A 15,460-nucleotide genomic window follows, 5' to 3' on the forward strand; every position below is an offset into this window, starting at 1 on the left:
GCACAGCAGCCCCGTACCATGCTAGTGAGTATGACACGCCGCTGGCATTTTCATGAAGGATCTTCGGCTTCATAAAGTATGCGGATATGGTGGCCTTTATAATTTGCTGTGTGCTCACGATAAGTTTTGGGTGACTTTTTGGATGTTGGATATTGTCCTGTGTCCCAAGACTCCAGAGTCACTCAGACAGAGAGGCGGTGTCGAGGGCGGGCAAAGTAACGAGAAACAGGTCAGTGATGACCCGTGCTGCAGACTCACTCAGTGCAGTGTGTGCGTGCGTCCCTGTCTTCTCCTCTCTGACTCACACACACAGTCAGTCAGCTCAGCTGTTTCCTTGGACTGTGCTGGCAGCAGTCAGTGAGGTGAGGTCGGCACTCGCACCACGCTGCGCACGGGCTGCAGCCTGCTCTTATCAAGAGCACAGACTCGGCGCCGTCGGCAGCAGTGCGAAAGATGATCATTTCATCATGTGAAGGAGCGAGCAGCTGCCGCGCAGCACTTCAATCACATCACATTCTTCCTCTTCGGTACAGCCTGCTGTGCGCCGGGCCCCGGCTATAGAATAAATAAACTATGCTGCACGTGCACCGCATGCAGGGCAGGGACAAATCACAAATGAAGGAGGATGGGGGCGGGGCCCTCCGGAGGATTCTCCGGTGTCCCGGTGCCCCAGTCCGAGCCTGATCACACACACTAGAATTAGCCGTGGATCGTGCCTGACTCTGCCTAGACGACTCTTCACAGCCTGAGAGGTAACTACCCCTAAAGAGAAATATAGCCTCACCTTGCCTCAGAGAAATTCCCCAAAGGAAAAGGGCAGCCCCCCACATATATTGACTGTGAGTTAAGAGGAAGGCACAAACACAGGAATGAGACAGGTTTCAGCAAAGGAGGCCAGACTTACTAAATAGACAGAAGATAGATAAAGGGATCTTTGCGGTCAGCACAAAAAACTACAAAAAGCCACGCAGAGTGAGCAAAAAACCCCCGCACCGACTCACGGTGCGGTGGTGCCACTCTGTAACCCAGAGCTTCCCGCTAGCGAGACAATATCATGATAACCAGCTGGACAGAAACTTAGCAGGTACTCAGAAATATATTCAGCACACAAATGAACAACAAATGAGCTTAGCAGGGACTTAGCTTCTGCTGAAGTAGACAGGTCATCAGGAGATCCAAGTGAGATCTGAACCAGTACTGATACATTGACAGCTGGCATCAAGTAACGATCTGAGCAGAGTTAAATAGAGGAACCTGCCCAGTCCTAAACGATGCAGCTGAGGAAGCCACTTCAAGACCAGCAGCTCCACTTTCAGCCACCAGAGGGAACCCACGGACAGAACTCACAGAAATACCATTCCTGACCACAGGAGGGAGTTCGAGAACAGAGTTCACAACACCTTACCTTGCCTCAGAGAAATTCCCCAAAGGAAAAGGCAGCCCCCCACAAATATTGACTGTGAGTTAAGAGGAAAGTCACAAACACAGGAATGAAACAGGTTTCAGCAAAGGAGGCCAGTCTTACTAAATAGACAGAAGATAGAAAAGGGATCTTTGCGGTCAGCACAAAAAAACTACAAAAAAACCACGCAGAGTGTGCAAAAAGACCCCCGCACCGACTCACGGTGCGGAGGTGCCACTCTGCACCCCAGACCTTCCAGCTAGCAAGGCAACATCATGATAGCAAGCTGGACTAGAACTTAGCAAGTACTAAGAAATATATTCAGTACACAATGAACAACAAATGAACTAGCAGGGACTTAGCTTCTGCTGGAGTAGACAGGTCATCAGAAAGATCCAAGAGAGATCTGAACCAGTACTGAGACATTGACAGCTGGCATCAAGTAACGATCTGAGTGGAGTTAAATAGAGAAGCCAGCCTAGCCCTAAACGAGGGCAGCTGAGGAAGTAACTTTAAGAACCAGCAGCTCCACTAACAGCCACCAGAGGGAGTCCACGGACAGAACTCACCGAAGTACCATTCATGACCACAGGAGGGAGTTCGAGAACGGAATTCACAACAGTAATTGCCGCCATCAGCCTGCAGGATCTAAAAGAGGGAAAGTATATAATTATAGTATAAACTAAAATTCTGCTATAAGGCCCTTCCGCAGTCACAGACGGCTGACAACAGAGAGCAATAGATGACAGCCGGGCACTCCTAGCCTGATACAAGAGGAGATTGTATTTTTCTGAGCAGATATCAAGGACAAGGTTCCTTCATTCTGTTTGGCTGATAACAGAGAACAATAGAAGTACAGCAAATAGAGGTAGGATAAGGCTCCGGGGCTTTGGACACCGCACAGATAAGGTTCCATACACATTATACTGATGTCCCGCTGAACTCCCCAATATCGACAGTTTTTGCCGATGGTCTAATCTGTATGGGGGCGACTGATGGTTGGAGAGATGGCGAGCGGACATTGATTTATTTTTGCTCCTTTAGGCGCCTTGCACCCGCAGCACTGTGATTGCTCGCACTGTACAGAATAAAGGAGGACGTGCTGCACCGATACCGCGTGCGTCGCCCCTTCTCCCCTGCATGTATACATCGATCTGAGAGATTTTTATTTTTCACCTTTTTAACCCCCTTAACCCCTGGAGGTATTTTCGTTTTTGTGTTTTTGTTTTTCGCTCCCCTCCTTCCCACAGCCATAACCTTTTTATTTTTCCGTCAATATGGCCATGTGAGGGCTTATTTTTTGCGGGGCGACTTGTACTTTTGAAAGACATTGGTTTTACCATGTTGTGTATCAGAAAACGGGAAAAAAATCCAAGTGCGGTGAAATTGCAAAGAAAGTGCAATCCCACACTGTTTTTTTCTTTGGCTTTTTTGCTAGGTTCACCAAATGCTAAAACTGACCTGCCATTATGATTCTCCAGGTCATTATGAGTTCATAGACACCAAACATGTCTAGCTTATTTTTTATAAAACACCTATAAATATGAAACGACAACCAAAGATTTTTGACTAAAATATAAATTTTATCTACTATATAATTGTCTAAGGGTACTTCCGTCTGTCTGTCTGTCTGTCTGTCGCGGTTATTCGTTCGCTGATTGGTCTCGCCAGCTGCCTGTCATGGCTGCCACGACCAATCAGCGACGCGCACAGTCCGGAAAAAAATGGCCGCTCCTTACTTCCCGCACTCACTGCCCGGCGCCCGCATACACCCCTCCGGTCACCGCTCACACAGGGTTAATGCCGGCGGTAACGGACCGCGTTATGCCGCGGGTAACGCACTCCGTTACCGCCGCTATTAACCCTGTGTGTCCCCAACTTTGTACTATTGACGCTGCCTATGCGGCATCAATAGTACAAAATGTAATGTTAAAAATAATAAATAAAAAAAAAAACCCTGCTATACTCACCCTCTGTAGTCCGCTGAGCCGCTCGCGCGGCCCGCCATCTTCCATTGCAGGTTGCGGTGGCAAAGATGGTATGGCAGAATGATCTGCCATGACGTCACGGTCATGTGACCGCGACGTCATCACAAGTCCTGCGCGCCTGCGTGGAAAGGACCTGCCGTGAGGTCACGGTCATGTGACCGCTACACGGTCATATGACCTCGACGTCATCACAGGTCCTGCGCTCAGACCAACCCTAGGACCGGAAGCTGCAGTGGACTACAAAGGGCCCTTGGAAAGGTGAGTATATGTTTATTTTTTATTTTTTAACCTGTGACAAACATGGCTGGGCAATATACTACATAGCTGGGCAATATACTACGTGGCTCTGTGCTGTATACTACTTCGCTGGGCAATATACTACGTGACTGGCCAATATACTACGTGGCTCTGTGCTGTATACTACGTCGCTGGGCAATATATTACGTAATTGGGCAATATACTACGGCGCTGAGCAATATACTACGTGGCTGGGCAATATACTACGTCGCTGGGCAATATACTACGTCGCTGGGCAATATACTACGTAACTGGGCAATATACTACGTCGCTGAGCAATATACTACGTGACTTGGCAATATACTACGTGGCTCTGTGCTGTATATTACGTCACTGGGCAATATACTACGTGGCTGGGCAATATACTACGTAAGTGGGCAATATACTACGTCGCTGGGCAATATACTACGTAACTGGGCAATATACTACGTCGCTGGGCAATATACTACGTGACTTGGCAATATACTACGTGGCTCTGTGCTGTATATTACGTCACTCGGCAATATACTACGTGACTGGGCAATATACTACGTAAGTGGGCAATATACTACGTCGCTGGGCAATATACTACGTCGCTGGGCAATATACTACGTGGCTGGGCAATATACTACGTGACTGGCCAATATACTACGTGGCTCTGTGCTGTATACTACGTAGCTGGGCAATATATTACGTAATTGGGCAATATACTACGTCGCTGAGCAATATACTACGTCGCTGGGCAATATACTACGTGGCTGGGCAATATACTACGTCGCTGGGCAATATACTACGTGACTTGGCAATATACTACGTGGCTCTGTGCTGTATACTACGTCACTGGGCAATATACTACGTGACTGGGCAATATACTATGTAACTGGGCAATATACTACGTGACTGGGCAATTTACTATGGCTGGGCAATATACTACGTCACTGGGCAATATACTACGTGGCTGGGCAATATACTACATCGCTGGGCAATATACCACCTGACTTGGCAATATACTACGTGGCTCTGTGCTGTATACTACGTCACTGGGCAATATACTACGTAACTGGGCAATATACTACATCGCTGGGCAATATACTACGTGGCTGGGCAATATACTACGTCGCTGGGCAATATACTACGTGACTTGGCAATATACTACGTGGCTCTGTGCTGTATACTACGTGACTGGGCAATATACTACGTGACTGGGCAATATACTACGTGGCTGGGCAATATACTACGTCACTGGGCAATATAGTACGTGACTGGGCAATATACTATGTGGCTGGGCAATATACTACGTCACTGGGCAATATACTACCTGGCTGGGCAATATACTACATGGCTGGGCAATATACTACATGACTGGGCAATATACTACGTGACTGGGCAATATACTACATGGCTGGGCAATATACTACATCGCTGGGCAATATACTACATGACTGGGCAATATACTACATGACTGGGCAATATACTACGTCGCTGGGCAATATACTACATGGCTGGGCAATATACTACGTCACTGGGCAATATACTACGTGGCTGGGCAATATACTACGTCGCTGGGCAATATACTACATGGCTGGGCAATATACTACGTCGCTGGGCAATATACTACGTGGACATGCATATTCTAGAATATCCAATGCGTTAGAATCCGGCCACCATCTAGTTATAGACATAATGATAACAATATTACAATAAAAGAAAGGACCACCAGGTGGCAATAGAGTGCAGATCATTAAAGGGTATAGTAAATCATATAAAACAATAAATTTCTAGGGTAAACAAAAATCATACCATGGACATATAAATCTCAATGTAAAAAAGTACATTAATTAAAGTTGAGGTATATTTCATTTCATTGCACTGTTCTCATTTCATATATATTACATATAACAAGATAGAGAATAAAAAATAAAATGAACGTTGTGCATGTATCCAAATTAATACTACAGGTGTACCAAATGAATTATATTGTACTACGTGTTCATGATTCAATATAAAGTGCATATATGGGGTAAGTACCCAATTTAAAGTGAACACTGTGCATTTATTAAAAATATATAAATAAATAATAGGCCCTCAAATAAATACCATAACATCCCATTCACAATGAACATAAATGAGGGGAATAAATAAACAAATGAGACCTAATAATTATAAGGTGCACCAAACATAATCATATGAAATGTTACCATGGTCAAACATACCCTAATGATAAGCCCGCACCGCCCAACGCGCGTTTCGCTTCAGCTTTGACGAGGGAGACCAGAGCGAGGAAACTTGATGATCATGCGCTTTATCTACATGCTATAGAAGCGATCTGCCTGCAAAAAATGATTGTCCCATAGTGGGACAAAGTAAAAAAGTTGGAAAAAAAATGTAATTGTAAAAATATATATATAAAAAAAAAAATCAAAACTAATAATAAAAAAATCAATATATATTTTATCACTAAATAAATATTTGAATGAAAAAATCGAAACAATAAAAAATACACATATTTGATATCGCCGCATCCGCAATGACCCAACCTATAAAACTGTCCAAATACTTAACCCCTTTAGTGAACACCATAAAAAAAAATGCTTTATCATCATACCGCCGAACTAAAAGTGGATAAGCTCGCACTGTACAGAATAAAGGAGGACGTGCTGCACCGATACCGCGTGCGTCGCCCCTTCTCCCCTGCATGTATACATCGATCTGAGAGATTTTTATTTTTCACCTTTTTAACCCCCTTAACCCATGGAGGTATTTTCGTTTTTGTGTTTTTGTTTTTCGCTCCCCTCCTTCCCACAGCCATAACCTTTTTATTTTTCCGTCAATATGGCCATGTGAGGGCTTATTTTTTGCGGGGCGAGTTGTACTTTTGAAAGACATTGGTTTTACCATGTTGTGTATCAGAAAACGGGAAAAAAATCCAAGTGCGGTGAAATTGCAAAGAAAGTGCAATCCCACACTGTTTTTTTGTTTGGCTTTTTTGCTAGGTTCACCAAATGCTAAAACTGACCTGCCATTATGATTCTCCAGGTCATTACGAGTTCATAGACACCAAACATGTCTAGCTTATTTTTTATAAAACACCTATAAATATGAAACGACAACCAAAGATTTTTGACTAAAATATAAATTTTATCTACTATATAATTGTCTAAGGGTACTTCCGTCTGTCTGTCTGTCTGTCGCGGTTATTCGTTCGCTGATTGGTCTCGCCAGCTGCCTGTCATGGCTGCCGCGACCAATCAGCGACGCGCACAGTCCGGAAAAAAATGGCCGCTCCTTACTTCCCGCACTCACTGCCCGGCGCCCGCATACACCCCTCCGGTCACCGCTCACACAGGGTTAATGCCGGCGGTAACGGACCGCGTTATGCTGCGGGTAACGCACTCCGTTACCGCCGCTATTAACCCTGTGTGTCCCCAACTTTGTACTATTGACGCTGCCTATGCGGCATCAATAGTACAAAATGTAATGTTAAAAATAATAAATAAAAAAAAAAACCCTGCTATACTCACCCTCTGTAGTCCGCTGAGCCGCTCGCGCGGCCCGCCATCTTCCATTGCAGGTTGCGGTGGCAAAGATGGTATGGCAGAATGATCTGCCATGACGTCACGGTCATGTGACCGCGACGTCATCACAAGTCCTGCGCGCCTGCGTGGAAAGGACCTGCCGTGAGGTCACGGTCATGTGACCGCTACACGGTCATATGACCTCGACGTCATCACAGGTCCTGCGCTCAGACCAACCTTAGGACCGGAAGCTGCCGTGGACTACTAAGGGCCCTTGGAAAGGTGAGTAAATGTTTATTTTTTTATTTTTTAACCTGTGACAAACGTGGCTGGGCAATATACTACATAGCTGGGCAATATACTACGTGGCTCTGTGCTGTATACTACGTCGCTGGGCAATATATTACGTAATTGGGCAATATACTACGGCGCTGAGCAATATACTACGTGGCTGGGCAATATACTACGTCGCTGGGCAATATACTACGTAACTGGGCAATATACTACGTGGCTCTGTGCTGTATATTACGTCACTCGGCAATATACTACGTCACTGGGCAATATACTACGTAAGTGGGCAATATACTACGTGGCTGGGCAATATACTACGTGACTGGCCAATATACTACGTGGCTCTGTGCTGTATACTACGTCACTGGGCAATATACTACGTGACTGAGCAATATACTACGTAACTGGGCAATATACTACGTCACTGGGCAATATACTACGTGACTGGGCAATTTACTATGGCTGGGCAATATACTACGTCACTGGGCAATATACTACGTGGCTGGGCAATATACTACATCGCTGGGCAATATACTACCTGACTTGGCAATATACTACGTGGCTCTGTGCTGTATACTACGTCACTGGGCAATATACTACGTAACTGGGCAATATACTACATCGCTGGGCAATATACTACGTGGCTGGGCAATATACTACGTCGCTGGGCAATATACTACGTGACTTGGCAATATACTACGTGGCTCTGTGCTGTATACTACGTGACTGGGCAATATACTACGTGACTGGGCAATATATACGTGGCTGGGCAATATACTACGTCCCTGGGCAATATAGTACGTGACTGGGCAATATACTATGTGGCTGGGCAATATACTACATCACTGGGCAATATACTACATGGCTGGGCAATATACTAAATACTACGTGGCTGGGCAATATACTACGTGGCTGGGCAATATACTACATGGCTGGGCAATATACTACATGGCTGGGCAATATACTACGTCGCTGGGCAATATACTACGTGGGTGGGCAATATACTACATCGCTGGGCAATATACTACATGGCTGGGCAATATACTACATGGCTGGCCAATATACTACATGACTGGGCAATATACTACATGACTGGGCAATATACTACATGGCTGGGCAATATACTACGTCACTGGGCAATATACTACGTGGCTGGGCAATATACTACGTGGCTGGGCAATATACTACGTCGCTGGGCAATATACTACATGGCTGGGCAATATACTACATCGCTGGGCAATATACTACGTGACTGGGCAATATACTACATGGCTGGGCAATATACTACGTCGCTGGGCAATATACTACGTGACTGGGCAATATACTACGTCGCTGGGCAATATACTACATGACTGGGCAATATACTACGTCGCTGGGCAATATACTACGTGGACATGCATATTCTAGAATATCCAATGCGTTAGAATCGGGCCACCATCTAGTTATAGACATAATGATAACAATATTACAATAAAAGAAAGGACCACCAGGTGGCAATAGAGTGCAGATCATTAAAGGGTATAGTAAATCATATAAAACAATAAATTTCTAGGGTAAACAAAAATCATACCATGGACATATAAATCTCAACGTAAAAAAGTACATTAATTAAAGTTGAGGTATATTTCATTTCATTGCACTGTTCTCATTTCATATTATATTACATATAACAAGATAGAGAATAAAAAATAAAATGAACGTTGTGCATGTATCCAAATTAATACTACAGGTGTACCAAATGAATTATATTGCACTACGTGTTCATGATTCAATATAAAGTGCATATATGGGGTAAGTACCCAATTTAAAGTGAACACTGTGCATTTATTAAAAATATATAACTAAATAATAGGCCCTCAAATAAATACCATAACATCCCATTCACAATGAACATAAATGAGGGGAATAAATAAACAAATGAGACCTAATAATTATAAGGTGCACCAAACATAATCATATGAAATGTTACCATGGTCAAACATACCCTAATGATAAGCCCGCACCGCCCAACGCGCGTTTCGCTTCAGCTTTGACGAGGGAGACCAGAGCGAGGAAACTTGATGATCATGCGCTTTATCTACATGCTATAGAAGCGATCAGCCTGCAAAAAATGATTGTCCCATAGTGGGACAAAGTAAAAAAGTTGGAAAAAAAATGTAATTGTAAAAATATATATAAAAAAAAAAAAATCAAAACTAATAATAAAAAAATCAATATATATTTTATCACTAAATAAATATTTGAATGAAAAAATCGAAACAATAAAAAATACACATATTTGATATCGCCGCATCCGCAATGACCCAACCTATAAAACTGTCCAAATACTTAACCCCTTTAGTGAACACCATAAAAAAAAAACGCTTTATCATCATACCGCCGAACTAAAAGTGGAATAACACGCGATCAAAAAGATGGATATAAATTCCCATGGGACCACTGAAAATGTCATCTTGTCCCGCAAAAAATAAGCCCCCATATAGCTCCATCAGCGAAGAAATAAAGTTATAGTCCTCAGAATAAAGCGACGCAAATTTTTTTTCTATAAAATAGTTTTGATTATATAAAAGCGCCAAAACATAAAAAAATTATATAAATGAGTTATCGCTGTAATCATACTGACCCGAAGAATAAAACTGTTTTATAAATGTTACCAAACGTGGAACGGTATCAACACCTCCCAAAAAAGGAAATTCATGAATAGCTGGTTTTTGCTCATTCTACCTTCAAAAATCGGAATAGAAAGCGATCAAAAAATGTCACGTGCCCGAGAATGTTACCAATAAAAAGTCAGTTCGCCCCGCAAAAAACAAGACCTCACATGACTCTGTGGACCAAAATATGGAAAAATTATAGCTCTCAAAATGTGGAGAAGCTTTTTGCAATAAAAAGCGTATTTTAGCGTGTGACAGCTGCCAAATATAAAAATCCGCTATAAAACCCCACTATAACGTCTCTTTCACACGTCCTGATATTTCCGGTACCGGAGATGTCAGTGTCCACGTGTGTAATACTTGCGGCACACGTGTGGCATGCGTGTGCTGCATCAATACCACAAGGACTGGCGCCAGGGAAGAAGTATTACAGTAAGCGCTGTTCCCCGGTGCCGGGTGCTGAACACGGTTCTCATCCTTCTCCCCTGCTCTGCCGGCGATCAGCGTGAGCAGAGGAGAAAGATGAGAGTTATATTTAAGTAATAAAAGAGACAGCAGGTGGCAGCTGAATCTGGGACTATTACTCCCATGATCCCACCCCTGCTGCAGCTAATATCAGTGACAGCAGGAGCAGCGTTTGGTGTATTCATCTGCCGCTCCTGCGCTGTAAATAATTACGGTAATTTAAAAAAAATAACACTGCGTGGGTTCCCCCCTATTTTTGATAACCAGCCAGACAAAACTCACAGCTGTGTGCTGCAACCCTCAGCTTTCAGCTTCAGCAAGGCTGGTTATCAAGAATAGAGGGGTCCCCACACTGTTTTTTTTTTTTTTTTTTTTACTTATTTGGTCCCCCCCATTTTTGACAACCAGTGACCGAAGGTAACCTCTATGACGTCACCCTTGAATACTGACGCTGCGTCGACTTCGGTGAGATCCCCGCTAGCACCATGTGCGCTCACTGTGCTAGCAGGGATCTGATCGCAGCGCAGCCAGACTGGGAACGGAGCTCAGTGACCGAAGGTGACCTCTATGACGTCACCTGTGGTTACTGACGCTGCGTTCCCAGCAGCTGATTCACCAGTGGTTTTCGGCCGAGACGGTGGCATCTTAGCACCGTCCAGGTTGAAAACTGTATATCCTCCCAGACATAGATTACTGCGTGGGACACAAAGCTGGACAGGTATGGGTATATTGTTGCTTTTTTATTTCATTTTTATTACAGGAGATCGAGGGCTTCAGTGGAATTAGGCAATGCAGTAAGTATGGTTTAATTGAGATTAATAAAGGAGTCTGTGACATTTTTTCAAATAAAGGACTGTATTCCGGCTGTGTCTTATTTACCATATAAGTATAGGCTTAGTAATGGATAGGTGTCCATTACTAAGCTGTGAGCTTGATGTCACCTGAAAGGTGACATCAACCCCCCACAAATATTACCCGACTTGCCACCGCTACAGGGCAAGTGGGAAGAGCAGGGCACAGCGCCAGAATTGGTGCATGTAATAGATGTGCCTTTTCTGGGCAGCTGTGGGCTGCTGTTTTTAGGTTGGAGGGGTCAATATCCATGGCCCCTTACCAGCCTCAGAATACCAGTTCCCAGCTGTGAGCTTTATCAAGGCTGGTTGTCAAAAACAGGGGGACCTCATGCCATTTTAAAAATTATTTATATAAATAATTTAAAAAAAAACAGCGTGGGGACCCCTCTATTCTTGATAACCAACCTTGCTGAAGCTGAGAGCTGTGGGTTGCAGCCCCCAGCTGTGAGTTGTGTCTGGCTGGTTATCAAAAATAGGGGGGAACCCACGCCATTTTTTTTAAATTACTGTTGCCTCTTTTATTACTTAAATGTAACTCTCATCAATCTCCCCTGCTCGTGCAGATCTCCGGCAGAGCAGGGAAGAATGAAAAGAGCCGTGTTCAGCACCCAGCGCCGGGGAACAGCGTTTACTGTAACGCTTCTTTCCTAGTGCCGATGCGTGTCACATTGATGACATCCATGTATGTTATGTGTATGCACGTGTGCGGGACGTTTTATGGCCCGTTCTGACATTAAAAAATGGACATGTCAGCGTGTTTTGCCCACGGACACACGGTCTGTGGAAACACACTGACATGTGCACAGACCCATTCACTTGAACAGGCATCTCTGCATGGCTAAGCAGTAGTGTACAGCCACACATGGGGTATTGCAACGTTCACTAGAAATTGTGGGACAAATTTTGTTGCCATTTTACCCATTTATAAAATATTTGGCTGAAACAAAATTTTGGTGGTAAAAATGCAGTTATTTTGTCCTCACTGCCCAATGGTATAAAATTCTGTGGCACACCCATGGTGTCAATATGATCACTGCACCGCTAGATAAATTCATTGAGAGGTGTAGTTGGTAAAATGGGGTCACTTATGGGGGGTTCTGATGTTTTAGCTCCTCATGGGCTCTCCCAGTGGGTCATGGTCATGGCACCTGCAAAACATAACAGTAAAATCTGGCGCTCCTTCCTTTTTGTGTTCCGCCAAGAGCCCAAACAGTGGTTTATCCCCACACATAGGGGGTATCAGCGTACTCAGGAGAAATTGCCCAATAACTCCTGGGATCCAATTTCTCCTGTTAACCTTGAGAAAATAAAAAATTGGAGGTGAAAAGATCATTTTTGTGGAAACAATATGATTTTTTGTTTTTATGGCTCTACGTTATAAACTTGTATGAAGCACTTGGGGGTTCAAAGTGCTGACCATACATCTAGATAAGTTCCTTAGGGGGTCTACTTTCCAAAATGGGGTCACTTGTGGGGGGTTTCCACTGTTTAGGCACACCAGGGGCTCTCCAAATGCGGCATGGCGTCCTATCTCAATTCCAGCCAATTCTACATTGAAAAAGTAAAATGGCGCTCCTTCCCTTCCGAGCTCTGCCGTGCGCCCAAACAGTGGTTTACCCCCACATATGGGGTATCAACGTACTCAGGACAAATTGCACAGCAACTTTTGAGGTCCAATTTCTCCTGTTACCCTTGGTAAAATAAAACAAATTTTTTGTGAAAAAAAGTTAAATGTTCATTTTTTTAAAACATTCAAAATATTCCTGTGAAACACCTGAAGGGTTAATAAACTTCTTGAATGTGGTTTTGCGCTCCTTGAGGGGTGCAGTTTTTAGAATGGTGTCACTTTTTTACTTTTGGGTATTTTCTATCATATAGACCCCTCAAAGTGACTTTAAATGTGACGTGGTCCCTAAAAAAAAATGGTGGTGTAAAAATGAGAAATTGCTGGTCAACTTTTATCTCTTATAACTTCCTAACAAAAAAACATTTTGGTTCCTAAATTGTGCTGATGTAAAGTACCGTATTTTTCGGACTACAAGACGCACTTTCCCCCCCAAAAAAGGGGGAAAAATGGGGGGGGCGTCTAATAGTCGCAATGCAGGCTTACCGAGGCGGCAGAGGTGCGGTGGCAGAGGTGTGGCGGCAGAGGTGCTGGGATGAGGAGGCGCAGTGAGCGGGGTCTCTTTCACCGGTGAGATGATGCAGCAGCCCGGTAAGCAGCAGAGCCGGGTGAATCCTGTAGTTATCGGTGGTGGCGGCCATCTTCCTGAGGCCGCGCGTGCGCAGATGGAGCGCTCTGTTTTCCGGGGCTTCAGGAAAATGGCCGCGGGAGGCCGCGCGTGCGCAGATGGAGATCGCGGTGGCCATTTTCCTGAAGCCCCGGGAAGCAGAGCGCTCCATCTGCGCACGCGCGGCCTCAGGAAGATGGCCGCCACCACCGATTACTACAGGATTCACCCGGCTCTGCTGCTTACCGGGCTGCTGCATCACCTCACCGGGGAAAGGGACCCCTCTCACGCAGTGGCGTGGGGGGGGGGAGCACAATGCGGGGGTGGGTCACTGGGCCGCGGCAGTGAAAAAAGCAGTGGAAAAAGTGAGTACGATGTGAGCTGTCATGTGCCTGTGCGGTGAGCGGTTGTGCTGGACGCGTATGGTATGGGGCTTCTGCACCCTCATGTGGAGAGCCATGGCCGAGCCTTGATGCAATACACAGTTACTGTTGCTCTGAGCTTTTATTTCACTGCTGCCTGGTTATACGCCGCACACCGCAGCCGCGCATACACACAGGCGGCGCGGCCAACATGGAGGCTGCGTGTGAGGCGCTCGGCAGCAGGCCGCAATGCTAGTTTCGGTCGAGATGGTAAACAGCGGCCCAGTCAGTAATGGAGCGCTGTCACTGCCAGCCTGTAGTCATGCGTGTCACTGCCCAGCCAGTACTGGAGCGCTGTCACTGCCAGCCTGTGCTCATGTGTGTCACTGCCCAGCCAGTACTGGAGCGCTGTCACTGCCAGCCTGTGGTCATGTGTGTCACTGCCCAGCCAGTACTGGAGCGCTGTCACTGCCAGCCTGTGGTCATGTGTGTCACTGCCCAGCCAGTACTGGAGCGCTGTCACTGCCAGCCTGTGGTCATGTGTGTCACTGCCCAGTCAGTAATGGAGCGCTGTCACTGCCAGCTTGTGGTCATGCGTGTCACTGCCCAGCCAGTACTGGAGCGCTGTCACTGCCAGCCTGTGCTCATGTGTGTCACTGCCCAGCCAGTACTGGAGCGCTGTCACTGCCAGCCTGTGGTCATGTGTGTCACTGCCCAGTCAGTAATGGAGCGCTGTCACTGCCAGCTTGTGGTCATGTGTGTCACTGCCCAGTCAGTAATGGAGCGCTGTCACTGCCAGCCTGTGCTCATGTGTGTCACTGCCCAGCCAGTACTGGAGCGCCGTCACTGCCAGCCTGTGGTCATGTGTGTCACTGCCCAGTCAGTAATGGAGCGCTGTCACTGCCAGCTTGTGGTCATGCGTGTCACTGCCCAGTCAGTAATGGAGCGCTGCCACCGCCAGCCCTCAGGTAAGATACTGTAAATTCGGACAATAAGACGGACCCCCATCTTATAAAAAATCTTTTTTTCTGCAATTTTCACCCCAAATTTGGGGTGCGCCTTATGGTCCGGTGCGTCTTATAGTCCGAAAAATACGGTAGACATGTGGGAAATGTTATTTATTAAGTATTTTGTGTGACACCACTCTCTGATTAAGGCTATGTGCACACGTTGCAGATTTGCCTGCGGATTTTTCCGCACAGAATCTGCATCTCTTGCCAGAAAACACAGCTAAAACTCAGAGCATTTTTGGTGCGTTTTTTTTGTGTGGATTTGTATGCGTTTTTGAAAGCTAAATAAAGGTCTATTATTGAACAAAAAAAAAGAATTGTGATGTCATTTCTTGTCCAACCTCTTCATTTACATACTGCATTGAAGAATAATGTTTACACACACAGAAAGATAGATGTTTAGTGATAAACA

At 45.2% G+C, this 15,460-nt stretch overlaps 1 protein-coding gene across 3 annotated transcripts in view; it reads right to left on the reverse strand.

Moving 5' to 3' along the window:
• The window catches only part of YBEY (ybeY metalloendoribonuclease), a 28,394-nt gene that overhangs the window by 9,934 nt on the left and 3,000 nt on the right, over positions 1-15,460 (reverse strand). The window contains exon 1 of one of the 3 annotated variants that reach the window (XM_077272415.1): positions 5,880-5,996. The exons of the other annotated variants lie outside the window; for them this stretch is intronic. The gene's annotated coding sequence lies outside the window, so the exon portion shown is untranslated. Of the gene's footprint in view, positions 1-5,879; positions 5,997-15,460 lie in introns of those variants that run through there. 3 annotated transcript variants of the gene reach the window in all.

Source organism: Ranitomeya variabilis, chromosome 7 (genome assembly GCF_051348905.1).
Source record: "Ranitomeya variabilis isolate aRanVar5 chromosome 7, aRanVar5.hap1, whole genome shotgun sequence".
NCBI lineage: Eukaryota > Metazoa > Chordata > Amphibia > Anura > Dendrobatidae > Ranitomeya > Ranitomeya variabilis.